Genomic DNA, 26,231 nt, shown 5'->3' on the forward strand with positions numbered 1-26,231 from the left:
GGATCTCACTACAGAAGCTCCTCAGGATGGTTGGAAGGTATTTCTTTGGAGGGATGGTCTCGAAGTCTGATTCTGGGAGGGCTTTAATGCCTATTAAGAAAGTCTTTTTCTGCCTGCTCCAGCAGGAATGGGTTCTACTGAACCAGAGGCACCTGTGTGATCCATTCATCTTCTCAACTTTTGTTTCTTTGTATCCCCTCTCTCCTGCTTCATAAACATCTACCTCTCCAATCATTCCCAATGGCATTGCTCTAATACCTTCATTACTACACAAAGAATAAAAAGAAACTTTCTTTTGACTTCAAATGTCTCACAGCTAACATCCTTTCCCTGTTTCCCTTCTGAAGAATAATTCTTTAAAGAATTACTCTTACTTCTGAATATATTTTCAACCCACCCCAACCTGACTGACATCTCCCCAGATCACTGAGACTGCTCTGTGCAAGGTTGCTTATAGCTTCCATGTTGGTAAGTGGCAGCCCCTGTCATTTGACCTATCACAATTGGATTCAGTTAGATATTTCTTTCCTGGAACTGTGCTTCTGTGACCATATTCTCCTGATGTCATTCATCTTCTCTTCTTCTTATCCTCTGATCCTAAGTGATCGCATCCATTCCCATGGCATTAAATTCCATCTTTTAATAGGCAACACCCAGAGCCCCACATCCAGATCACAAATAAAATAGCCTTGGCAATATGAAATGTTGTACATAAAATATTTTCATATTAGGGGCGCCTGGGTGGCGCAGTCGGTTAAGCGTCCGACTTCAGCCAGGTCACGATCTTGCGGTCCGTGAGTTCGAGCCCCGCGTCAGGCTCTGGGCTGATGGCTCAGAGCCTGGAGCCTGTTTCCGATTCTGTGTCTCCCTCTCTCTGCCCCTCCCCCGTTCATGCTCTGTCTCTCTCTGTCCCAAAAATAAATAAACGTTGAAAAAAAAATTAAAAAAAAATAGTCTTAACTTTACCCCCCAGGTTCTAGGAGTTATCAAAACACATTTAAACCAAATGGCTCCTCTGCTCAAAACCACCTGCTAAACACAGAATAAAATCCAAACTTCCTGTATAACCCAGAATCTGCCTCCTTCTCCAATTCACCTGCTGTTCCTCCATATCACCCCCCCCCCCCAACCACAGTGAGCTCCTTTCAGCTCTGTGGGCATATTGAGAGTTTTCATACTTCCAACCTTTTAGTACAGGCTCTTGTCTCTGCCGGAGATGTGCTTTCCCTCTTAATCTTTGAATGACTTCTTCCTTCTCTTCCTTCAGGGCCAAATGTAAATGTCAACTCTTCAGAGGGGTCATCCCTGATAACATATAATACCATTCCATTGGAAATTGAGTTTCAAACAACTCACTTCCACTGCTTTGGTACACAGCCTCTTTGGAAGTTGGAGACTATTTATTACATACAGCCCCAGAAGTTAACCAATATGCTCTTTGCACCTCAGTCATTTCTTCTCTGTTCCTTGGTCTTCCCTTCCCCCTGACTACCTGAGTCTTTCTTACCATCAAGATCTGCTCTCAGAACAAACATACATACTCAGTGTTAAAGGAAAGGAAAGGAAAGCAAGGAAAAGCAAAGAAAAGCAAAGAAAAGGAAAGCAAGCAAGCAGTATCTCTAAGTGTCTTATCCAGTAAGAGGAAAATATGTATGAAAAGTATGTGTACTGTTTGATTCCTTCCCAACACCCAGGAAAGCACGATGTTAGGATTCTATTTACTTCACTTCCCATTGTGCCACATAAAATGTCAAGACAAGATTTTTAAAGACTTTAAGTCATACCTTTTACAACATGTTACCATAGATTTCCTGAACTAGCTGATGGAAATATTAGAATTCTCAGAGATACTTACTAAATCCACCTGTAAGTCATGAAGGAGGCTAGTGAATATACCCGACAAACAAAAACCCACAAGCATGTTCACAAGCATGAGAACCAGGGTGCTCTTCCCTGCCCAAACCCGAGGCCAGTGTATGGTCTCTCAGTTGAGTGGCTTCTCATATTAGCAGCAAACAAGCACTCTGCATTGACTGAAATAGGCACTAGGGCAAGAGCAGTCATCAGTGGTCACCCATGAAGAGATTTCAACTGGTCTGACATTTAGATTTGTCAAAAAGAGCACCAAAAAGATCATCAAACTTCAAAATATATTGTTGCCTATATTTTATTGTAAGTTTTATTAAATTCAGAAGCTAACATTACTTTAAGACTGAGTACCCAAGCAATAACCCACGATTATAAAACAAATCAATGTGAGAAAGATCTAACTTACATAAATTGAAGCAACAGCCAACTTTTCAGACACTCAAATACCTGATGCCTTAGTAATATCTAAATGATTCCCATTGCCCCGAAAATATAGGTTTTATACATAGCCAAACAACAACAACAACAACAACAAGCCACAATACTTGCTTCCAAATCAATAGAAAGCTGCTGTTACAGGAACTTTCACATCACATTTATGCCTCCACTCTCAACAAGTTATTTGCACTGCGAGTTGGAACAAAGCAACAGGACTACTGAGACTGATAATGCATGACAATTGAATATTGCATTAGCTTCAATTAAGCCATCAGAATTTACTTCAGAACTACTTCTATGTCATTTCTTGACCAGCTTTGCAGAGAAAAAAAAAAATTTACATCTGGTAAAATTACCCTTTTGCTCAAAGAATGAAAAGTCTTGTTTCAGAAGGGTCACACTGGACAATCAGGGTCATATAATGAGTTTAGCCCCTTGTCCCCTCCGCTGTTGTGAGGAAATTTCTTTCCCCACACTCCTCCTGTCTGTTGGAGGAGCCCACTTCAAGGCTGGCTTCCTCCCACGGTGCAGCCGCACACCAGGAAGGCGACAACCCACCACAGGGGATGCACACAGTAGGCACTAAGTCATATGGTTTCTGCCACAAAATTATAGTAAACACTAGGAGTCACACAGCAGCAGAGATACAATTTTAGAGATGTCATTCCAACCAGAGCCATGTTAAGCTGCTGGATTCCAGGATGCTTGCAGTGAAATTGGTTGTCCTCTAAATGGTTTCCTCTAAAAATGTAATTGCTTTGTTCTGGGTTCAGAAAGGCATGGGAGGGAGAGCACGATTTCCATCCCCTACTGCGTCCACAGATTCCAACTGCAAGTGCACTGGCTGGTAAAACAATAAAGTCATCGTCTTTTATCTCAATGCCAAGATAGATTCTTTCCTTGGCTTCCAGACAAAATTCACTTATTATAATTATCTTCGGAGCGCTGGCGGTGGCCACCATCTAAAACTCTATAAATGTTCCAGTGAAACCCTGTGGAGCTGGTGCTTGTGTTGAGCTGGGCAGGTGACTCTCCCCCTAACTGCTGCGGTGTCATTTCCCTCACACAGAGGCGAGGACACATGCGATGCAGCAGCACTGTGGGAAAGTAGCTGCGGGCGAAACTCACATATTACAAAGCACACGTGGAACTCCTCTTTGGCACACTTCATGAAACCTAAGTTGACATTTTACACCAAAGGAAGTTTTTGTACCGAGTACTGTGTTACAGGAGCACTGGGTTGTTATGCACATAAGTGCTGTTTGCAATACATAATTTTGACTATACTAATGTATTATTAGCCATGTGAAATTCATGTACACTTAAATATTTATATCGAGAACCCTCTCAACATCTATAGTGCCATCTGTAACAATTTTATTTATGGTTTCTGCTATCATTTGTCCCCTCATTCCGCCTGAATTGATCCCTGTTTCCTTCTTTATTCTCTTTTTAAAAATCTAATTAAAGAAGAATTTAATCATATGCCCAGATGTACTGAAAAGAATATTGCTTAACATAATTTTATGACCATTTCAGTTGGAGAATATAGAAAAGACTTGATTTTTACACACAATTCTTGTAGTGAGGCCATTAAAATTTAGCAAATTTGTGGGGCGCCTGGGTGGCTCAGTTGGTTGGGTGTCCAACTTCGGCTCAGGTCATGATCTTGCAGTTCGTGAGTTCAAGCCCTGAGTCAGGCTCTGTGCTGACAGCTCAGAGCCTGGAGCCTGCTTCAGATTCTGTGTCTCCTTCTCTCTCTGCCCCTTCCCTGCTCATGCTCTGTGTTTCTGTCTCTCAAAAATGAATAAACATTAACAATTTTTTTAATAAAAAAATGAGCAAATTTGGGGGCACGTGGGCAGCTCAGTCGGTTAAGTGTCCAACTTCGGCTAAGGTCTGATCTCATTGTTCGTGAGTTCCAGCCTCTCATTGGGCTCTGTGCTGACAGCTCAGAGCCTGGAGCCTACTTCAGATTCTGTGTCTCCCTCCCTGATCCTCCCCCGCACTTGCACTCTGTGTCTCTCTTAAAAATAAACATTGGGGCGCCTGGGTGGCGCAGTCGGTTGAGCGTCCGACTTCAGCCAGGTCACGATCTCGCGGTTCGTGAGTTCGAGCCCCGCGTCGGGCTCTGGGCTGATGGCTCAGAGCCTGGAGCCTGTTTCTGATTCTGTGTCTCCCTCTCTCTCTGCCCCTCGCCCGTTCATGCTCTGTCTCTCTCTGTCCCAAAAAAATAAATAAACGTTAAAAAAAAAAAAAAAAATTTAAAAAAAAAAAAAAATAAAAAAAAATAAACATTAAAAAAATTTTTTTTAAGTGAGCAAATTTGTGGGTGCCTGGGTGGCTCATCCGGTTAAGCATCTGACTTCATCTTAGGTCATGATATCCCAGCTGTTGAGTTCAAACCCCTCATCGGGTTCTGTGCTGACAGATCAGAGCCTGGACCTGTTTCAGATTCTGTCTCCATATCTCTCTGCCCCTCCCCTGCCACCAAAAAATAAATAAACATTAATTTTTTTTTTAATGACCAAATTTTACATGCCTCTTTCAAGCTGTGGAGTTTGTATATAAACTACCTTAAGGAATAATGGAAACCCAGTTTTTAGAGTTTTTTCTCCTAATTTAGGTTTTTACCTACACATAATTATTTTAAATTAAACAGGAAAAAGATCTTATGTCATACATTTATGCATCAGAAATTGACATCAAGTTTATTTTTTAGTCATCCAAGGTCATACAACTAGGAACTGAAGGATGCTGGACTGGTCAGTGTCTCTTAGCCACAAACAATAACATAGTCCGTTCTCCACCGTTCTCCACCACCCCAAGTGTCCTGCATTAGCAGCGATTCACCATTTTCCAGATCCATTAAGGAAGGCAAACCAATTTAAACACCTCCTCCCCATACAATTTTCCAGATTTGTATTGACGAGCCAGTAGCTGAAACAGATGTACAGATGTGGCAGTGGGGATTCTAGGTCATGCAGTGAAGGGCACAGGTAAAGAGATGGAGAAAAAGAAAACATCACAGAGATCTGTGTTATGGAGGTCAGAAATCGCCAGTCCTCAGGGGAGGTTATAAAGGCAGGACCCAAATCCCCATCAGCTGCAACACACATAGTACCCACCCTCCCCCACCCCCAGCAACTGTACTGACTGCAAAATAGCAGTGCCAGGGGCGCCTGGGTGGCTCAGTCGGTTAAGCGTCCGACTTCAGCCAGGTCACAATCTCGCGGTCTGTGAGTTCGAGCCCCGCGTCGGGCTCTGGGCTGATGGCTCAGAGCCTGGAGCCTGTTTCTGATTCTGTGTCTCCCTCTCTCTCTGCCCCTCCCCCGTTCATGCTCTGTCTCTCTCTGTCCCAAAAATAAATAAACGTTGAAAAAAAAAATTAAAAAAAAAAAAAAAATAGCAGTGCCAGAATAGCCACTACGGTGAGCTGTGTTCAAGCAGAACATGCCTGACCCAACGAGTACCCTTTAAGAACATGGAAGAGAATCCAGATTTTCAATGAAAAAGGAAGTTAGCTGAGAAAGAGAAGCTTATGAACAAGCTGGCTGACCTAATAAGCCTTATGGTTTCAATGAGGGGATGCTGTGTGATTAGAGAAATGGCAGGAACCATGACTTTTCCCTGGAGGCCAACATGGAGGGCTGGCCACACCCCAGGCCCAAATGCAGCAATGTTCATGTTAGAGAAACAATACGCATAAGTTCCAGGAACCAGATATCCTCTCTGATGTTGTTTTGACACCCCAGAACTAATTCCAGGAAGAAGAGAGAAAATTCTGAACTCATAGAATATACCAATAACTAACATTTTGTTCTGTTTTTCACCATCAGGCAAAATAGAGGTACAAAACAGAGAATAAAGGTATTATAGATGAATCAGGTTGCAAGAACTACTCCCTAAATACATGAAACTGTGTAACCCCTATATGAGGGGGAAGTATTAAATAATTTAAAAAAAAAAAGGCTTTCTCCTGCAAATTCTAAATCAGAGCCATTCCATCTCAAATGTGAAGAACTAAAATGCTTAATTCTTAAACAAACACCGACTCTTTGAGAGCATTTAATAAAACATACTATTTCCACATCCCTTGACCTAAATCCTAATTTCTTACTGTTTGAATAAATATCCAGGTTTCTAACTGACTTTATTCTAGGTTATCAAGTTTCAAACAGGACCTCAGTTAAGGCTTCTAAGGCATGTGAAACTCATTTGTTCTTCAAGCTTTCTGTGAGGAAGATCAATGTTCCAGTGTTGGCATGTGAAGGCAGGGAGGGATACTTGCCACCCTAATATTACAACATGCCTCCCTTGGCCTTACAGGATAATATGTTTTTAAAAATCCCTAAGTAGAAATGGAGGTTTGGGGAAATATAACTCATCCATAGATAATATAATACAAAATATGACACTGAAACATAAGTCACAGTTTTTTATTTTTTCCTGCCAAAGTGTAAACTTTGTAGATATTTTTATCAAAAGAAAACAAAAACTGGAGTCAACCCACGATTGCCATCTTGTGGAGAGATCCAGCACCATCTCGCCAGAATTTCTGTCCCTCAGGTGTTTGAAGGAAAATGCCTCCAGAGACTCCTCAGGCACTCCTTCCATTATTTAATAATCCTTGCTGCCAGGAAGCTCTGCCTCCTAGCTGACCCAGATCCCCAGGGTTATCTCCTGCGGGTACACAGAGGAACTGCCGCCACTTATTAAGCTGTGATGTTCTCCATGCTCAGGTCAAGTTATTAAATCATGCCTGTGATTTTACCTTTCTAGGTTAAAAAGTTCCATGCTATCTGACATTTCCACCAAATTCTCACGTTCCAGCACTGAAGTTGCCAAACTTCTGAAAACTTGGTCTGTGTTTCATGGTTTGGGTCATTTCTATGCTTGCTGACTCACTTCGTCCGCAGTTTTTAAGGCATTTGAACGGCCTATCTCTGTCCTCTTTTGAGAATGTCTGCAGGAGCAGTACTGGGTCTGCGGAGGTTCCGCCTCTCCTGAAGGAACGCTTACAGTCCCGGAAAAGCCCTTCACGCCAGCGCCTCAGGCCAGGTGCCGAGGGAACCAAATCATAGTGTGGACGTTCGAGATTCTCTCCCATGGACACGTATACACATAGTTAAATATGCCAAATTAATACGCAATAAGTGTATTATAAAATAATTTTGAAACCTCCAAAATACTGGACAATTTCCCCTTTGATCGCCACCTTCTATAATCTTTGTTTTATCACAAACACTATGAAAAACACATCTCCCCTTACACACATCCTCCACAAATGGACAACCAGATCTAAATCCTGACTGCTCTACTTCTAAAATAAATCACACATGACCATTTCTCTCCAACTCTTACTACCCAGAACTAAGTCCAAGCCAGCATCATCCCTTGCTTAAATTTTTGCAGTAGCCTTCAAGCCAATATTCCTTTTTCTACTCAGGCCTCCCTATAGTCTACTCTCAAAACAGAAGCCGGAATGACCCAGCTAAGACACACGTCAGATCATGGCACTCCCTGCCTTGCTCAAAACACTCTTGTTACTCCTAAAACTCAGAATAAATATCAAAATCTTCGTGAGCATCTATGCGGCCCTCACAAAATTGACCCCATTCTCTGTACCCCATCTCCTGCACTCTTTCCTGAGTTCACTCTGCCCCAACCACACCGGCCTCCCTGCTTACACAATCAACCTGCTCCTGCCTCAGCGCCTTTGCTCTTACTGTGCTTTCTGTATGGTATGCTTTTCCCCCCAATGTGCTCACAGCTAACTCTCTCATGACCTTTAGGTCTGTTCTCAAAAATCACCTTCTTAGCAAGGCCTTCCCTGGAAATTCTAGATAAAATGCTATCCCTTCTCCCATTTAATATCTCCCTTTGTTTTATTTTTACTCCTTAGCATTCATAACCTACCAGCAAATATTTTTCTTGTTTATTGTCTGTAATAGTTTTCTATTGCTATCATGACAAATTACCACAAACATAACAGCTTAAGACAAGATAAGCTTATCTTACAGTTCTGTAGATCACAAGTCCAGGGGGCTTCTTTGCTCCAGGTCTCCCGGGGCGGAAATCAAGGTGTTGGCAGGCTGGGCTCTTAGGAGACTCTAAGAATCTGCTTCCAAATTTATTCAAGCTGTTGGCAGAATTCAGTTCCATTATGTTATTTAACTGATGTATTTTTGATGTCAGCCCAAAGTCTTCCTCAGCTTCCAAAGGCTGCCTGCACTCCTTGGCTCATGTCCCTCCACCCCTTATATTCAAAGCTGAGTGGACAGTCTAGCTTTTCTTGGGCATCCAATCTCCTTACCTATCACTTCAGCCTCATCACTCCCGCCTTCCTCTTCTGCCCCATTACGGACTCCAGCCAGAGAAAGTTCTCTGCCTTTCAAGTTTCCTGTGATTAGTTTGGGCCCACCTGGATAATTGAGGCTGTTTTCCCTATTTAAAACCCTTAATCTTAATTACATGGGCAAAGTCCCTCCACAGCAGGATCTAGTTCCAGGTTTGATTAAATAACCACATGATGGGAATCTTGGGGAACCGCCTTTAGAATTCTGCCTACCACATTATCAGTCTATCCCAATAGAATGTAAATCCCAGGAAGGCAGGAATTTTAATTTAGTGCAGCCCTGTACCTCCAACATAAAAACAGTGCTTGAGACAAAGTAGACGAACAACAAATAAATGTTGGATGAATGCATCTAGTCCAAGACTCCTTTGTTTTTTTTAATTCCAGTATAGCTAACATACATGTTAATTTCATGTGTACAATATAGTGATTCGACAATTCTACATATTACTCAGCGTCCAAGAGTTCTTAATGTGAAGATGTGAACTCTGCAAAATGATAATGTAAAAAACACGTAGCGTGAATGCATGAGCACTTTTGTTTTCAGAGAAATGGGTCCATAATTTTCAACAAATTCTTACAATGGATATACTTTCGGTGCCCAGGATGATTCTTATTTATGCCTCTTAAGTCGGAATAATTGGTTATTCATCGGACCCCATAAAAAGGTACCATCTTTTTACGATCTCAAAGTGTTAAGGTTTGTGTGATAAATTTTACGATTATCCTAGATTCTCAAAAATGTCCATGGTCCAACAGAAGTTAAAACTCTTCTGATCTCTTTAAGCCTCCATGTTGGAGGCTATTTTTTTCCCTCATAAAATATACATCCACTCCCTTGAAAACACAGGTGAAGGACTTTTCTAATTAAAGACCAACAAGTAGATCCTGACAAAACCCACCAGTTAACTATCTCACCAAAATACCACGTTGCTTAAGATTATAAATATGAGAGATGGCGATGGGTATAAAAACAAATATGTAACACTGATAATTTGGCCACACTGCCTTAGATGTGATATTGTGTCCCATCTGTTCAGTGATATAACAGCAATTTGTGCACCCCAATATTTCTTAGAAATGCTTGCACTGAAGAATACTTGGTCTAAGAGATACTTATGAGACTTCAATCGTTTTAACTGTGTTCATGCCTTGTATATATGGCATAAGAAATACAGAATATTTAATAATTATACTTTAAAGGTGGATATATGGAAAATATTTCAGTTGTCCTAAAGACTTTCCTTGATTTCTAGTATACTTGTGTACTGGGGAAGATCAACTTGATTAGGGAATCTGATGGGTATTTTTTTTTTACTTGTTTTTCTTGTCTTCATTTGCTCCTTTCATAAAAATTTTGAGTTTATTCACTTTCTCTTAGAGAAATTTGATTGTGGCACTACTGCCTGATCTCCAATTCCATCTGCAAATTTAAGGGCAAAAGATGGCCTCTGTTGAGAAAATTGACTATCTGTCTAAATGATTAAGGAGTTAAGAGACTTTGTATAGCTTTATAAATCTGCCTTCGCTCCACCCGCCCCCAAAAGCTTCATTTAGAGCTTTTTTTTAACTTCTGTTAAATGCAAACAGTTTCTAATCAGCCACTCAAAGCAAGGAACCAGTGTGTGTGTTATGTTTTAGCTGTAAAAAATTAATTTTCTGGGATTATAAATTCTATTTCAAGTTACATTAACAGAGCAAGATACCTCAGGAAGAATTCTGAATGAATAAACATGTCCCTCATATGTTTCCTATATGATTCCTATAACACTCTCTCTTCTTCTTGGTCCTAGTGCCCCTCTGATACGTTTGTTTTTACCTATCTGTGCCTATAGACACTCTTTTCCCCTTCATGGGTAGAATCAATCTATGTTCCATATTAGAGACCCCAGATGGTCACTTGCCTGTTTTCAGTGTCTTAAGGGTGCAGCCCTAAATGCCTCTAGCTATAAATAATCAACCTGTGAAATTGAGAAGACAAAACATTTTTGGAAAGGAAAGGAAAAAAACTTCACAGTGTGAATCCTAAGGTGCAGAATTCTGAGTCAGTTAAATCCACACATGGCCAAGACAGCTTTGCAATACTCTGCTACGTGGTAGTTAGTACCAGGTCTAAAGATCTCCAAAGATGCCCTGAAATAGCTTTAAAACACAAAGAAACTGAAAGGGAATAATTCAGGTTTTCATCTGTGCCTCAATACATCTTCTTCAAAAGCAACTGCTGAAGGAATAACAACATCACAGGCAGGGGCAAAATGTTGTCAGTCTTGTAAACTGTGAGTGGTGTCCCTGCTCTGAGATGATTAGTTGACCAACAAGCTCATCAGGAATGTATCACCCAAACCTGGCCCAACCCAATTCTTTCCTCCTCTCCCACACTGACCTTTTCTTTTCTACTTGTGGTAAAATATACAAAACATTTATCATTTTAGCCATCTTTTAATATACAGACTGTGACACTAAGCACATTCACATTGTTTTGCTACCATCACCACCATGCACCCACAGAACATTTTTCATTTGCAAAACTAAAACTCTGCACCCATTAAAAAATCATCCCCCATTTCTCACTATCCACTCACACTTACCTTCTTAAATTATCTTAATTTAAAACTTTTGCTTCTAAAACCTAGAGGGAGGGTTGGTAGATAAGAATGTATTCCTAGTATGTATATATTCTCCTGGTGAAAACAGCCATTTAAAATAAGCTTAGGGGTGCCCGGGTGGCTCAGTTGGTTAAGCCTCTGACTTTTGATTTGGGCTCAGGTCATGATCTCACAGTTGGTGAGTTTGAGCCACACATCAGGCTCTATGCTGACAGCATGGAGCCTGCTTGGGACTGACTCTCTCTCTCTCTCTCTCTCTCTCTCTCTCTCTCTCTCTCTCTCCCCCCCCCCGCCCCTCTCTGCCCCTCCCCTGCTTGTTCATTCTCTCTCTCAAAATAAGTAAACTAAAAAATAAAAATTAAAACAAAATAAGCTTAAAAATAAATAAGCTTAATCTACCACAGTCTATTACCATTTCAGTTAGGACTATTTCATTTGCCAATGACAAAACCTCAACTCAACTTTTTTGTTTTGTTTTCTTTTGTTTTATTTACTCTAGAGAGAGAGAGAGAGAGCATGAACAGGAAAGAGGGGCAGAGGGAGGCTGAGAGAGAAGGAGAGAGAGAGAGAGAATGAATCTCAAGCAGTCTCCACTCTATCCTCAGTGCAGAGCCAAAAGTGGGGCTCAATCCCAGGACTCTGGGATCATGACCTGAGCTGAAATCAAGAGTTGGATGCTCAACTCACTAAGCCACCCAGGCACTCCAAGGGAATAAGAACAGACTAAAAAAATGAGAGAGAAATCTGCTTTGTGTACCTGTGGAAAGGGAGGGTTGCATCTGAGGCTTAAAAACAAAAAGAATTCAAATATCTCTAAGACAATGTAAGATACTCTCTGCCATTTCCAGTTTTGACTTTGTTTCCCTCTACTCTGATGGATGTCAATGGAGGGGTGGGGTAATACTGTTCCCCAAGGGACAGCCCACATGGCCGCCAGAGACCATTTTCATTGTCACAATTGGGGTATGCTACTGTAATCTAACAGGCAGATGCCCAGGAAGCTGTCAAACATCCTATAATACACAAGGCAGTATCCACAATAAAAATCTGTTGACCACAAGTATCAACAGCATCAAACTTGAGAAGCCCTAATCTACTCCGTACCTATTCCTTCCAAATGTTCAGTAACATAAAATCTTCAATTTCCAAGCCACTCATCTAGTGGTCTCACCATCAAAGGACTGAAATTCCTCCCTACTTTCAATTTTTAAAACTGTCCATGAAGGACTCTCAGTAGACTTATTTGAGTCAATTGCCAATCAGTCACAGTCAGGAAGGAGGGGGTCACAGGGAGCTAGGGCCCAGGATGGCCTCTCAAAACCCCTTTCCTTGTATAAGTGCCATCCTCAGAAGAGGAAAATTGCAATGATCTGGGTAAATATTCCAAACAGTGTGTATCACAAAGTAGAACTTTCGTGTTGTAACTATATTTTTTAAAATAAGGTCTTAGTGTTGGCTCTTTCTGTGGCAAATTTCCCAAGACAGAAAAAAAACCTATAATTGGAGTAGTTACCATACTTAGGTGGGGTTTTTTGTAACCAGATAAAGTGTTTAATCATCTAATTTTATGCAGAAATCATTTCCCCAAAATATAAATTAATTCAAGTAATGAGATATGCAAAACAGAGGGGAAAAGCATAGATATTTATAAGGTTCACTTTTGAAATTGGCAAAAATAATGAATCTTTATGTCTGCAGTGATAAAGTTGGACTCCTCTCCTCTTAGTATCTCCATCTTCTGTTAGATTGCTTGCAGATCCACTGAAATTAGATGTCAGTGTAAATTATGGTGCAGGCGGACTTACTAGCCAAGGCTATGAAGGGTAGACACATAAAAACAAGGTGCTATTGAATGTAATTGCTTCTGATCTTAAAATTCTCAAGTGACAAAATTGATGCTGATGTGGTATTTGCATCAGGTAGTCCCTTTAATTGACACTGACTCAGAGGGGGACATCTTTTTTCTGAGTGGTTTTATTTTTTTCTTCATAATTCTTAAGTTCCAGAATAGGAAAGTCAGCAATTTACAAGTTGGATACATCTGAGAGGTGAATACAGTAGGTAGAGGAAGTAGAGATCTCTAAACTTCTTCCATGGCCCATGGTCCTGTAAACTCTAACGTGAGAAAATGAATCTGCATAAAGAGCATTTGGAGATAATACTTGGAAGAAAGTTAGCACTTTCTTGAACCTTGCTAAATTAGGAAGAAAGCCCCATTTGCAAACATTTCCATTCTTGTCTATTTCAATAAGGAGAAAGATGAAAAAGCATGACCCACAGGGCTCCTGGAGGAAGGATATGCATGGTTTTGTCTGCTCATTTAAATACTTAACAAGCCACAGGGAAAAAAGAAGACATCCCATTCCACTGCCCATAACATATGTCAGTAAGTCATAAAAATAAATCATACCATGGATGGCTTGTGAACATTGCTCAGCCTCCTGTGAGACATTAGCACTTGTTCTTGAGCCAAAAAAGCACAGTCCAACTATCTAATATTTGTTCTTCCCTGTCATGAGAAAGTTTCCAGAAAACAGAGAAGATAATTAGTTAATTCTTACCTTGACTCTACGGCAAAATTATAATGTTCTAATAATTTTATATCATAGAACTTCTTTGAATTAAAGGCGGATATTTCAGTAATATTTTTAGGTTTAGCAAAACTATAACATCTGAAAGAACTGATAAGAAGCTGGCTTTACACCTTATATGAATCAAATTAATAAATATTGCCTGAAGATGATGGTCTCTGGGAATTTAATATTGAGTATTAGGCTATATGGTGAATGAGATTTTTTCTACTCTATCATGTTTAAATTTGACCAAAACTGCAAAGCAGTATGTTTTCAAATATTTCCAAAAATCTATCTAACTGGTTATTCAGCAAAATATTTGTTAAAACTTATGTATCAAAGGAAGAAAATGAATCCTATGTAAAAACTTGGAAACTTCAAAGCAGTTGTTTTCCTGTATTGAAGGAAGATTTTCCAACTCTTCCTGATAATGTAGGTCAACTGCAAGGAATTTTGGGTCCATTCCCACCCAAAATATGAGTAGTGCCAGGTGACCAATGTTGCACATGATACATTTCACTGGGTCTCTCCAATCTGATCAGGGGTAAGAGGGGGAAAAAAATGAGGTAGGCAGGGATGAAATCAAGTTACATTAAAAAATACAATGTTGGGGGCGCCTGGGTGGCGCAGTCGGTTGGGCGTCCGACTTCAGCCAGGTCATGATCTCGCGGTCTGTGAGTTCGAGCCCCGCATCGGGCTCTGGGCTGATGGCTCGGAGCCTGGAGCCTGTTTCCGATTCTGTGTCTCCCTCTCTCTCTGCCCCTCCCCCATTCATGCTCTGTCTCTCTCTGTCCCAAAAATAAAATAAACGTTGAAAAAAAAAAATACAATGTTGTTTGGCTGGAGAGCTCACTCATTACTACCTGATAATTGCACCCTAACTACCACTCCACCCCACCCTCACCCTCAATTATTCCTGGCAGTCTCCAGGAAAGCTCCCATATGATGTCATGACCATCTGGGGCCTCTGATTTTTCCTCCTCCCCTGTTTCCACTCTCTTATGAATATATGTAAGGTCTATATAGCCTCATCTGGTGCCTGACATTTCTGACACAGAGGCACCCCATGGCATCCAAGCCCCACAAAGTACTAAGCCAACAACTGGGTGGAGTCTCTAAGGCAATGCTTTACCCCAACTGGTCTCAACTGCTGTTGCATCATGAAACCTCTGTTGAAAATGAGGGTTCTGACTTTTCTGCAAAGGCGAGACTTTGTACAACTTCCAAAGGTACAAGCAGCATCTCTCACAAATGACAGTACCTCCAATGCTTGTTCTGCTGGTCTGGAAACTGGCCTCAACTATGGCATGATCTTGCCAATAGGAAGACCACATCACTTCTGGGAGGATAGACCTTTACTATGCTGCAGCTTTGCTATGTTCTCTGGGTCCTCTGAATACACAGAACCATGCTGGGCTTTACCCACAGGTGTAATGATGCCCTCTCCTCCTCGTGCGGTGCTGTTATATCTATACCGAAACAGAGTTGCTTCATAGTTGAAGAAGTAGTAAGGGAAGGCACATTGTTGACTGACATCTCATTATGCCTCACTACCAAGCCCTGAGCATTATTATTAGAGCACACTTTGAGACCCTGACTCTCCACTGAGAAATCAATTTTTCCCCATTAAGGTCCTTTATCCCCAGTGAGATAAATGCAAGTTGACTCCTAGTGATTTCTGTGTCAGAACACCATTTCCAAGATACTGTGGGAAATATGGCTTAGGCTTCATCCACAAAGACCTACAGCAAATGCTCTCTGCTCCAACTTAAATTCAATATTTAAAAATTTTTAAATATATCTTCTTTACTGTACATGTGCAGAAAAACACTAAAAAAAGTGAAAGGCCCATGAGAAACAAACAAAAAGAAAGAAGGAAAGAAAGAAAGAAAGAAAAGAAAAGAAAAAGAAAAAACCCTACTAAACAAAAACAAAAACAAAATAAAACAAAAACAAACAAAAAACCCTGAAGAACAAAGTCTCAGTGTAGGAAGAACAGAATCCTGGGCTTCTTGAAACCAAGTATGTTTAAACCAACAATATCCTCATAATACCTGCCTCCCCCCAACACACACACTTGGCTACATTCATCCAACATCACTTGTAAGTATGCCTGGTATCTATTTCTTCTTTTTTCTTTTTCATTCTAGCCCTTTTTGGTACCTTCAATGATAACCAGCTGCGGCTTTTCCCCATTTTCCATTCCTCTCTCTTTTTCCACTCAAATAACACCTTTCATTTCATTAGTCTCCTTGTAAGGCAAAGACACCCTACTAAACTACTAGGAAATAAGATATAAAATGCTTCAAAGTAAACTTCAAAGCCTTAAAATAATCGCAACAAAGAAATTAAAATTTTAAACATCAAAGAATTCCACATACTTAATCGCTAAAACTGAGAAAAGGGACTGACATCTCTTTTCAGGGGGAGGGGACCTCTCATTGTGAAAATTCTCCTTCTTCAAGAATAACTGAAGACAAAGCAATTATGTTTTAAAGGACACAGATGTAAATAGGATGTGTTGTTCGTATTTCTTTCTTCAGGCTAGCTATTTCTTCCCCACTATATATATATATATATTATATATATATATATATATATAATATATATATACACACACACACACATACATATGTATACACACAAAGATAGATATAGATATAGATATAGATATAGATATAGATATAGATATAGATATACAGAATTAAAGTCTTAAGAGCTTGTGCATACCTCCACTTTCATTCTCTAAAAATACCTGCCTCCATTGTAGCCGTTTAAATCAGGCATGCATTTTTGCTGCACAGGATGGTTCAAGCACAACTAAAAGACTGAGCATTCAGTGGCCTGAGATAGATGTCCTCTTTCTGCAAGGAATAATACAGTTTCTTCAAACTGATAATTGTCACTAGAAGGAATTCATATTAGAACCTTAATCTTGCTCCAAAATTCTCTTGGTAAAAGCCTATAATTTGTGCAACCTGATGTATCTGACTGTCAGGAACAGATATTTAGCCTCCCCTGCTCCCGACACAGAGGACACTAGCCTATTCCAGTGTTTTTGTCTCCTGCTTTAATGATTAGTACTATTTCCATCATCTTTTTTCACTCTGCTTCAAACATCATACCATTGTCATCTATCGAAAAAGCTGAATACTAACAAGGAAATATGGTTCGTGCTGCACTTGAGCTTCCTTTGGGATTTTCACCACTAGAAATGCATCTTTCTCTTTTCTCTCTTTCTCTTCTCCTTTTTTTAATCTTACCACCTCAGTTATATTACATTTTCCAAAAGAGTTTGGTGATCACAGTTAGAAAACTGATACCAAAAAATAAATAGGCAAACAAAGCATTCCCAGGAGGTCCCGATGGCAGAGGACCCCCAGGCTCAATGTCAAGTTAAGTCCATTGGAACAGTAGTCCCACTGTGGAAAATTGAAACAAGTCCACAGGATCAAATCCACTTCCAGTTACCACCAGTGACTAAACTAACATTTCTTGTAGAGCAATTTACTGTCTGTCATGGACCTTTGCCAAAAGCCTAACTAAAAAAGACCAAAAAAAAGCTGAAAACATCCTCAATGCTGTTTATATTCAGGTCTGGCTAGCCATCAGTAATAATCATATTGTTGCAGAGGAACCAAGGAATAACACTGCAAGAAGGGGAAGAAGGAAGAAAAGAGAATGGCAGGAAAAGGAAGAAAAATTGCGCTTTTAACCAGCTTCCTGGATAAAGAAATCAGAGAGCTCTACTAAAAAATAAAGAAAAGAAAATAAAGAAAAGAAAAAGAAAAGAGAGATTCCCTGAGACAGAACTGAAAATAAAACTAACGCATAAAAAAATCAATATTTAAAGAGAAGTAACCTGATTTGATCCTTCAAAAACATATTAATTCAATAGAGAAGCCACAATTCCAATTTTATAAATACAGTCCAGTGTACTTTTCTTTTGTTTACAGCTGCAAAAATTTTAAATCATTTTCTCACTCACTATCACATTCCAATCCTTTGATAATTCTAGGAAGCAAGTAAGATTAATTTCCAATACAAATGGACAATCAAAACATAGAAAATATATTTGTTAATTATCTGTCACAAAATAGGACATAAAGGTGGCTTGACAAACAAAGCGTTGAATTGAACCTTAATAAAAACTGTTCTATATTTAAGATCTAAAACACTATTGAAGGCTGTGCTCTTTCAGGCAGCAAATATAATGGGAGATAGTCAGTGATGGAACCAGCAGTGGAGAGAAGGACTGAGTGCCCTCCTTGAAGAGATTAATTCTCCTCACATGGAAATAACTATAGTATCTAAATGTCACTCAATGGTATATAAGCTTCACTGGCCCATAAAAATATCACTTTCCTATGAATGAAAAACAGGATTAAGATCAAAGAATAAAGGCCATATTTTTAGAAGTTGGAGATAAATTATTTAAAAATATGTGAGTTGAATAAGCTGAATCAAAAAAAAAAAGAGAGAGAGGCATTTACTTATTCTTTGCTTGAAATACACATGTGTTTTATTGTGCACCATAGATTTTAAAATATTAATTTAATTTCCATACTTTTAGCTATTTAGAAATAGTGAAAATTAGATACTTCCTTGATACAATCCAATTTTTGCTGATTCTCTGGCTTACCTGCCACATTTCAAGTAAATAAGGTTAGGGCTTCAATAAATAATCTTGGGACTTCTTGTAAATGAATGAAATAAAAAGGAATTTCAATTATGTAAGACATTCTTTGATGATGTGATTATAGATCATAAAGAAGGCAGCATTGCCTGATGAAAGGCAAAGCTTTTGAAGTCAGACATGGCTTGATTTCTCTGTGCACCACTAACTATGCAGCATGACCAAGTCAGGGCTCTTTTCTGAGACTGGTTTTCCTCATCTGAAAAAGTGCAGGATATCTTAAGGATTAGGGATAACATGGCAAGTGGCCAGCAAAATGTCTGGCCTACCTTTAAGGCAGACTCTTAGAGAATAATAAAGAAGAATTTTGATTACCATCACCATCTCCCTTTTTTTTTAAATATAACTTATTGTCAAGTTAGTTAACATACAGAGTGTACAGTGTGCTCTTGGCTTCAAGGGTAGATTGCCATGAATCATCACTTTCATACAACACCGAGTGCTCATCCCAACAAGTGCCCTCCTCAATGCCCATCACTCATTTTTTCCCTCCCCTCACCGCCCACCCCATCAACCCTCAGTTTGTTCTCTGTACTTAAGACTCTCTTACGGTTTGACTCCTAGTTTATAATTTTTTTTCTCATCCCTTCCCTCATGGTCTTCTGTTAAGTTTCTCAAATTCCACATATGAGTGAGAACATATGATATCTGTCTTTCTCTGGCTGATTTATTTCACTTAGCTTAATACACTCCGTTCTATCCACGTTGTTGCAAATTACAAAATTTCATTTTTTTTCATTGCCGAGTAGTATCCCATTGTATATATATACCACATCTTCTTTATCCTTTCATCAGCTAGCTGATGGACATTTGGCCTCTTTCCATAATGTGGCTATTGGTTATAGCAGCGCCAAATTATGGATTATCATCATCTTCTACCTTTAAGATTGTATTCTACAAAAGTAAAGCCAAATTCTGGTTGCTTGACTTAGTTGATTAACTGCAAAATGAGACAGAAGGATGTGACTTTTATTGACTCTTAGAAGAACAAAGTGATGTTTTGAACATTGTCATCACCACATCATCAATTCGTAACCATTAAAAATCAGAATTTATTAGCACTTCATACGTACAGGTGCCACCCCTCCACATCTGTTTAATACACACAGATGCAAATAAATTTTAAGATTTAATAAGCCTCAAGATTCACCAGTTAATACTGGCGTATGCTAGGCAATGTTGACTTCACTAAATCAAGGCATTGTGAATTGTTTAGCTATATTCTCAGAGTTTTGTATACCTTCTGTCACATAGTAGGTGCTCAACAACCATTTGTTTTTGAGTTAACTAGGAGCTAAGAGCAGGAATTGAAAACTATGAGTATTAGAAACATGTACATCGCATTGCATTCCTTCATATTAATTCTTTATTTCACTCTTTAATTTTTTCATGTTTATATTATTTTTGAGAGAGAGAGAGAGAGAGAGAGAGAGAGAGAGAGAGAGAGAGAGAGAGAGCCTGCGCAGGGAAGGGGCAGAGAGAGAGTGAGACACAGAGTTGAAGCAGGCTCCAAACTGTCAGCACAGAGTCCTACACGGGGCTCAAACCCACAAACCGTGAGATCATGACCTGAGCTGAAGTCGGATGCTTAACAAACCCATTGTTCATTCTTAGTATTTCATGGATTCAACAATCAAATATTTACTGAATGCCTACTATGAGCCAGACACTAGGGACATGGAAGTGAATAAGATAGGCAAAGTCTTAAATGAGATAATACAGACAAAGAGAACAGTACCTAGCACACAGTAAGCTCCCAGTAAGTGACAGAGTAGTACAGAAGTCCATGCCAGCCTCTCTCTCTGCTATGCTCTCCCACTCTCTCTCATATTTATATGGCACACACATGCCTAAAATTGTTTACTATATGACTCCTTCACCTAGAAATTCACAAGAAAATAAAAGAACTTTTGTTGAAATAACTTTAGTTTTATTTTATTTTTTTCCCCAAACAGGGTTATTCATAAAATAGCCTTCCAGATTAATGAAAAAGCAGTTGCTATCATCAAAGAATCCCTAAGAATCTTCAAACTTTCTGTAAATTGGCAGCATTCTGCTCAAGCTGTTTAGTTCCCACAGAAGTGAGTCTTTGAAGTTGACAAGGTGTTCATAGAGAAAGCAGTAGCTTGCTAAAAAGCCATTACTTTTGTTTTACTCAAAACCTAGTTAAGCCTGATTTGGAAAGAACAAAGTCCGAGTTTCCAAAACCACTGTTGGGCTACTGCAAGATAGACTCCTTCCTACTGAGTGACGGCCAAAGGCTCCACACGCAGCTGTTGAAGGGTATCGATGCACACTATAGATCTCTGCCTCTCGTTTGTCCTGTCCTATGTAGTTGAGTAAAGACAAAGCTATTTTGTGGAAAGATCATCAGCCAACACAATGAAAACATAATCCCTTCTCATGAGCATGCCTTGGGAAGCAGTACAGGGTTAAGTAAGTGTATGAGCTCAGGAGGCAGAAAACCTCATTCCAAAACTGGGCATCGGCTCTGTATTGATAATAATATTAATAGCTACCATTTATTGTGTGCTTCCAAGTGCCAGACATTGTACTAAGTGCTTTATATTCATTATCTTATTGACATACTAGAAAGACTGCCAGTGTATACCAATGAATAGAGCTGCTTCACCACTTAGCAGCTTGTTGGAGAGAACATTTGTCTGCACTCTTACTGTTTCCTTCCACCTGGAGGCATTTCATTAGCTTTGTCCTCCAGGCCTCTTCCCATTGCCTTACTTAACCCTCGGAATGGATGGCATATCTGGTTGGTGAATTTAGTTGGGAAAAATGAGGATTCAAGGCCAAATCCCTGCCTTTATTTGCTCTCAGGAATGAGTCCACCAGCAAAGAGCACATCTTTGTCTCTGCTCTATCACACCCTAACTCTTAAAGAACACTACCACCAATTAGATAGGCCTGCCTGGGCCAGCAGGACTATGCCTGAGATTTGTTCTTACCAAGTTCAATTGCCCACACAAAGAAGCCACGTTCTAATATGTCAACGATACATGTAGTATTTTGATTTTCCACTAGCTGATATCTTGGCTTCCTTCTCAACTGGTTCAGGATTTGAGAACGAAATGGTGACAATTTGGAGGACATTCTCTATAGCTATACAACCTTCCAGTACCTTATTTTTCTTGTCTCTAAAATGAGAATAATAGTGCTCATTTCATAAACTCCTTGTGACCATAAATGAGATAATATTTATCGAGTAAGTGAAAGGCATATAGCATGCACATAATAAATACTAGCAATTATAATTGTTATTGTTTTTATTATTATTATCATCATCATTTAACTAAATGGTCTACCAGATCTATTCCTCTTTTCATATTCTACGGATTTTTGTTATCATTAAAGTTACTTTATCTTTGAGCAAGTCACTTTCTGAGACTCAAAAATGGGAACAGCAATAGCACCTGGATCAAAGCATTTACCTGAGAATTATATACAAGAAAACATATGTTTAGTGCTTAGCACAATGTCTGGCATACATGTGCTCAATAAATTAATAGTATTATCACTAGTAATATTATTTTTTTTTTTATTATGAATCACCTCATTCTTCTCCCTCTCATCCCTGCCATGCCTATTGTGTAACAGCATCTAATTTAATCTGGTTTCTCATAAGTGACACATGTATTTTTGCTTATCCCTGTATGGTTGTTTTCTTCATTTAAATCCCCAAAATCCACTGTCCATCTCTCTAACTTTAATAAAGTATAGCATTGCCCTTTTCTTCCAGTAAAGAAATGAAGAATACTTGCTTCAAAGAGAAGACAATAGTGAATCATATATCCTGTAGTGACAGACTTTGGCAGCGCATCTCACATGCCAACCAGATGCTTTCTATTACATTATGACCACCAACACCCAACAAATAATGAAGAAAGAAAGAAAAATATATACAGACATCAAGTGTAACCAACGCAAAGTAATTCAGAAAGCCAAGTTTCCTCTCTCATTTCATCAGTATAACTTCTCTAAGGTCGTAACATTTAAAGCATTTTCTAGACTGAGCTTTAACCCAATGCTAAAGGCAGCACAGCTTTGTATTTCTTGCTGATAAGTGGAAAGGATGATGAATATTTTCAAAACACAATATGGTCAGTATGAGCTATAGCACGTACACAAACATACAGAAAAGGAAAGCATGTTTTCTCTGAATTGAATTGAACTAAAGGACATGCATATTTAGCAGTTCTGTAGAAAGTACACTAAATCTTCAAAATACAGACAGGGAAATAAATATCCTATCAATTCTGACTCTGAAAAAGATTTGAATTCAAGCTGAAGGTTTTATTAGGATTTCAACACTATAAACTCATGTTGGTCTTCAATAATACACGCTCAATTGGAGATCATATCATCCAAGTTGACTTTTCCACTTAAAAGTACAAAAATTTTAAGTAAATTGGAAAAATTTTATGTTCTCACTGTAAGAACATTTCCATGGCATCAATCACAGTTTCCATTACTATGAATACTTTGTGAGGGTTTGCTTCAAGGAGTTTTTTTTTAATATATACATATTACCACCTTTAATAAACTCAAACTCTGTGACAATATATACTTGAGGAATTCCTTCATCATTGCCTAGTAAGTTGTGCTGGATTCTAGTCACAGGAAGTTCATTCTATTCTAAGAAATTCTTTTGAAACAAAGTAAAAACTAACATGATATAAAACTCAATGCCTTCATGTTCAGACATTTTGAAAACATTTGGCTTAACTACATTGCCTTTATTTGTTCACTCTTTCCCTGTCATCACTGTCCCTCAAAGAAAACAGTAGACATATCTCTAATAGTCTACAGAAATAATGTTGTTAAAGAGACTCTCATTGTAGGCCAGAGGAAAACTATTTGGAAGTAAGACAAATGTTTTGTTTTTTGTTTTTTTTCTTTTCCCTCAAGATGATTCTGTCCATGAAGTGACCTAAGCACAAATTTTCCCATATTAAATATTGCAAGATTCTTTAAATATCTGGGTGGGATTTTTCTTTAATGTTAAAAAATAATTCTAGGGGCGCCTGGGTGGCGCAGTCGGTTAAGCGTCCGACTTCAGCCAGGTCACGATCTCGTGGTCCGTGAGTTCGAGCCCCGCATCAGGCTCTGGGCTGATGGCTCAGAGCCTGGAGCCTGTTTCCGATTCTGTGTCTCCCTCTCTCTCTGCTCCTCCCCCGTTCATGCTCTGTCTCTCTCTGTCCCAAAAATAAATAAACGTTGAAAAAAAAATTTTTTTTAATAAAAAATAATTCTAAAGTTCATCTGGGAGAATAAATAGGTTAAATGTAACTAGCAAACATAAATTTTAAAATTTAAGTAATAATGGTACACTTAGCTTAACAGATATAAATCTTTTATAAAGCAACAATAATTAAAATCATTAGGTATCAGACCATAGGGAAACAAGATAATCTAACATACAAAATGTCAAAACATACTAATACATAAAAAGTTAAATAAACAGTAGGTTAAACAGCAAAAATCAGTAAGAATATTGATTCTTTCACTTTAATAAGTTAAGGGAGAAAATATTTAGATATTCACCTCATCACAGACACCAAAAAATTAAACATGACTTAAAGGGTTAAAAATATAAAAGCAAGTCATAAAAAAATAAAAGTAAAAAAGGAAGATGCATATGAAGCTTTCTATGCCAACTTCCACTCCTGGCTATGACAGAATAATTAGTCTTAGACATGCTCTCCCTCTATAAATGGCTTAAAACTTGGCAAAATATATGAGGTAATTGTTTGTAGAGACTGGAAAAGTAATACAAGCCTGTGATTCTGAAAGGAAGGGAACATATGATATGAACCTCATACTTGCCATAGCTTTCTGCCTGGGGACAATTTTTATATGCTGGAACAAGGCAGAATGCATCAGATCCATTGAGATGAGAGTTTGTGGGTTCTGCAAAAGCTAAAATTTTCAGGGCCCATTACCAGAACGGTAGGAGCTAGCCAAAGGTGTTTCCCAGAATTTTGTGTGGGGTTCTTCAGAGATCCTTAGCCAAGGGCTGGGCTATTCATGCCTAGGTGGGACTCTAGAAAGCCTAAGAGATTGTGTAGGGCTTAGAGCCAGATGGATATACCAGGAGCTACACAACCCTGGTAGTTACATGAGGTCTGGCCCAGACAGATTAGAGAGACCTTGCTGATATATCATGACCTACTTGAGACCCCAGAAAGGCCATTACTTAGGAATAAGAATCATTTACAGAGAAAGGGAAATCACAGGATTGAGGACAAAACCAAATGACCCTCTATAACAAAGAAAAATAAAAATCTGACAGCATCGGAAGGATTAAACAACCAGAAGAAAATTAGGTATTCTTTAAAAGAAAAACAGCATAATTCCAGCTTCCTACAACTATCACCAAAAATGTCTAGCGAATGGTCTGAAATGATTAGATCTGCAAAGAAGCAGGAAACATGATCCCTAAATAAGGAAAACAAAACCAGTCAACAGAAACAGAAATAGGCTTTAAAGATCACCCAGATGTTAGAATTAGCAGCAAAGATATTAAAGCAACTATTATTATGTTCAAAAGCATAAGATTGGTATAAGTAGTGAATAATCTCAAAAAGGAAATTTTAAAAAGTACTAAATGAAAATTCTAGAACTTGAAGATACAGTGTGTGAAATGAAAAATGCAATGGATGGGCCAAAAGTTAGATTGAAGACTACACAATAAAGGGTTAGTGAACACAAAGAGAGACCAATAGAAATTATTCAATCTAAAAAAAGAAGAAAAAATAGTGAAAGAATTAAAGAGCATAATTGACTAGTTGATTATGCATCGTAATTTATATACCCAATTTTGTTTTTTAAAAAAATTTTTTTTCAACGTTTATTTATTTTTGGGACAGAGAGAGACATAGCATGAACGGGGGAGGGGCAGAGAGAGAGGGAGACACAGAATCGGAAACAGGCTCCAGGCTCTGAGCTATCAGCCCAGAGCCCGACGCGGGGCTCGAACTCCCGGACCGCGAGATCGTGACCTGGCTGAAGTCGGACGCTTAACCGACTGCGCCACCCAGGCGCCCCTATATACGCAATTTTGACAGGAATGTGATGACATTCATGGTTTTGATTTGCATTTCTCTAATGACTAATGATGTTGAAATCTTTTCATGTACTTGTCATCTATATGTCATCTTTCAACAGATGTCTCTTCATGTCATTCACCTGTTTTCTAATTAGATTGTTGTTTTCCTGTTGACTATTGACAGTTCTTGATATATTATAGATGCTAGTGCTTTGTCAAATATGTGATTTGCAAACATTTTCTCCTATTATGCACCTTGCCTTTTCATCCTTTTACTTGGATTTTTTGCAGAGCAAAATATTTTTCATTATGACTACGCCCCACTTATCAATTTTTCCTTTTATAAGCTGTGCTTTTAGTGTCAACTCTAAGAACTCTTTGCTTATCCCTAAACAGTGAAGATTTTAGATGTTGACTCCAAAAGTTTTATAAATTTACATTGTACATTTTAGTCCATGATCCATTCAAGTTAATATTTGTATAAGGTGTGAGACTTAAGTCAAGGTTCACTTTTTAAGTCCTTTGGATGTCCAACTGCTCTACAACCAACTGTTCAAAAAACTATCCTTCCTTCACTGTATTGGTTATACACATTTGCCAAACATTAATTTGTATTTCTTGTGAGTCAATT

General features: G+C 38.8%; 1 long non-coding RNA gene across 8 annotated transcripts in view; it reads right to left on the reverse strand.

Moving 5' to 3' along the window:
• LOC147581115 (uncharacterized) overlaps nt 1-26,231 on the reverse strand; it is a 1,011,143-nt gene that overhangs the window by 817,206 nt on the left and 167,706 nt on the right. For all 8 annotated transcript variants that reach the window (XR_015251431.1, XR_015251428.1, XR_015251427.1 and 5 more), the window contains exon 2: nt 8,329-8,449. This is a non-coding gene — a long non-coding RNA (uncharacterized LOC147581115). The remainder of the gene's footprint in view (nt 1-8,328; nt 8,450-26,231) is intronic.

This window comes from Puma concolor, chromosome B2 (genome assembly GCF_028749965.1).
Source record: "Puma concolor isolate L17-30 chromosome B2, mPumCon1.1.hap2, whole genome shotgun sequence".
Taxonomy (NCBI): domain Eukaryota; kingdom Metazoa; phylum Chordata; class Mammalia; order Carnivora; family Felidae; genus Puma; species Puma concolor.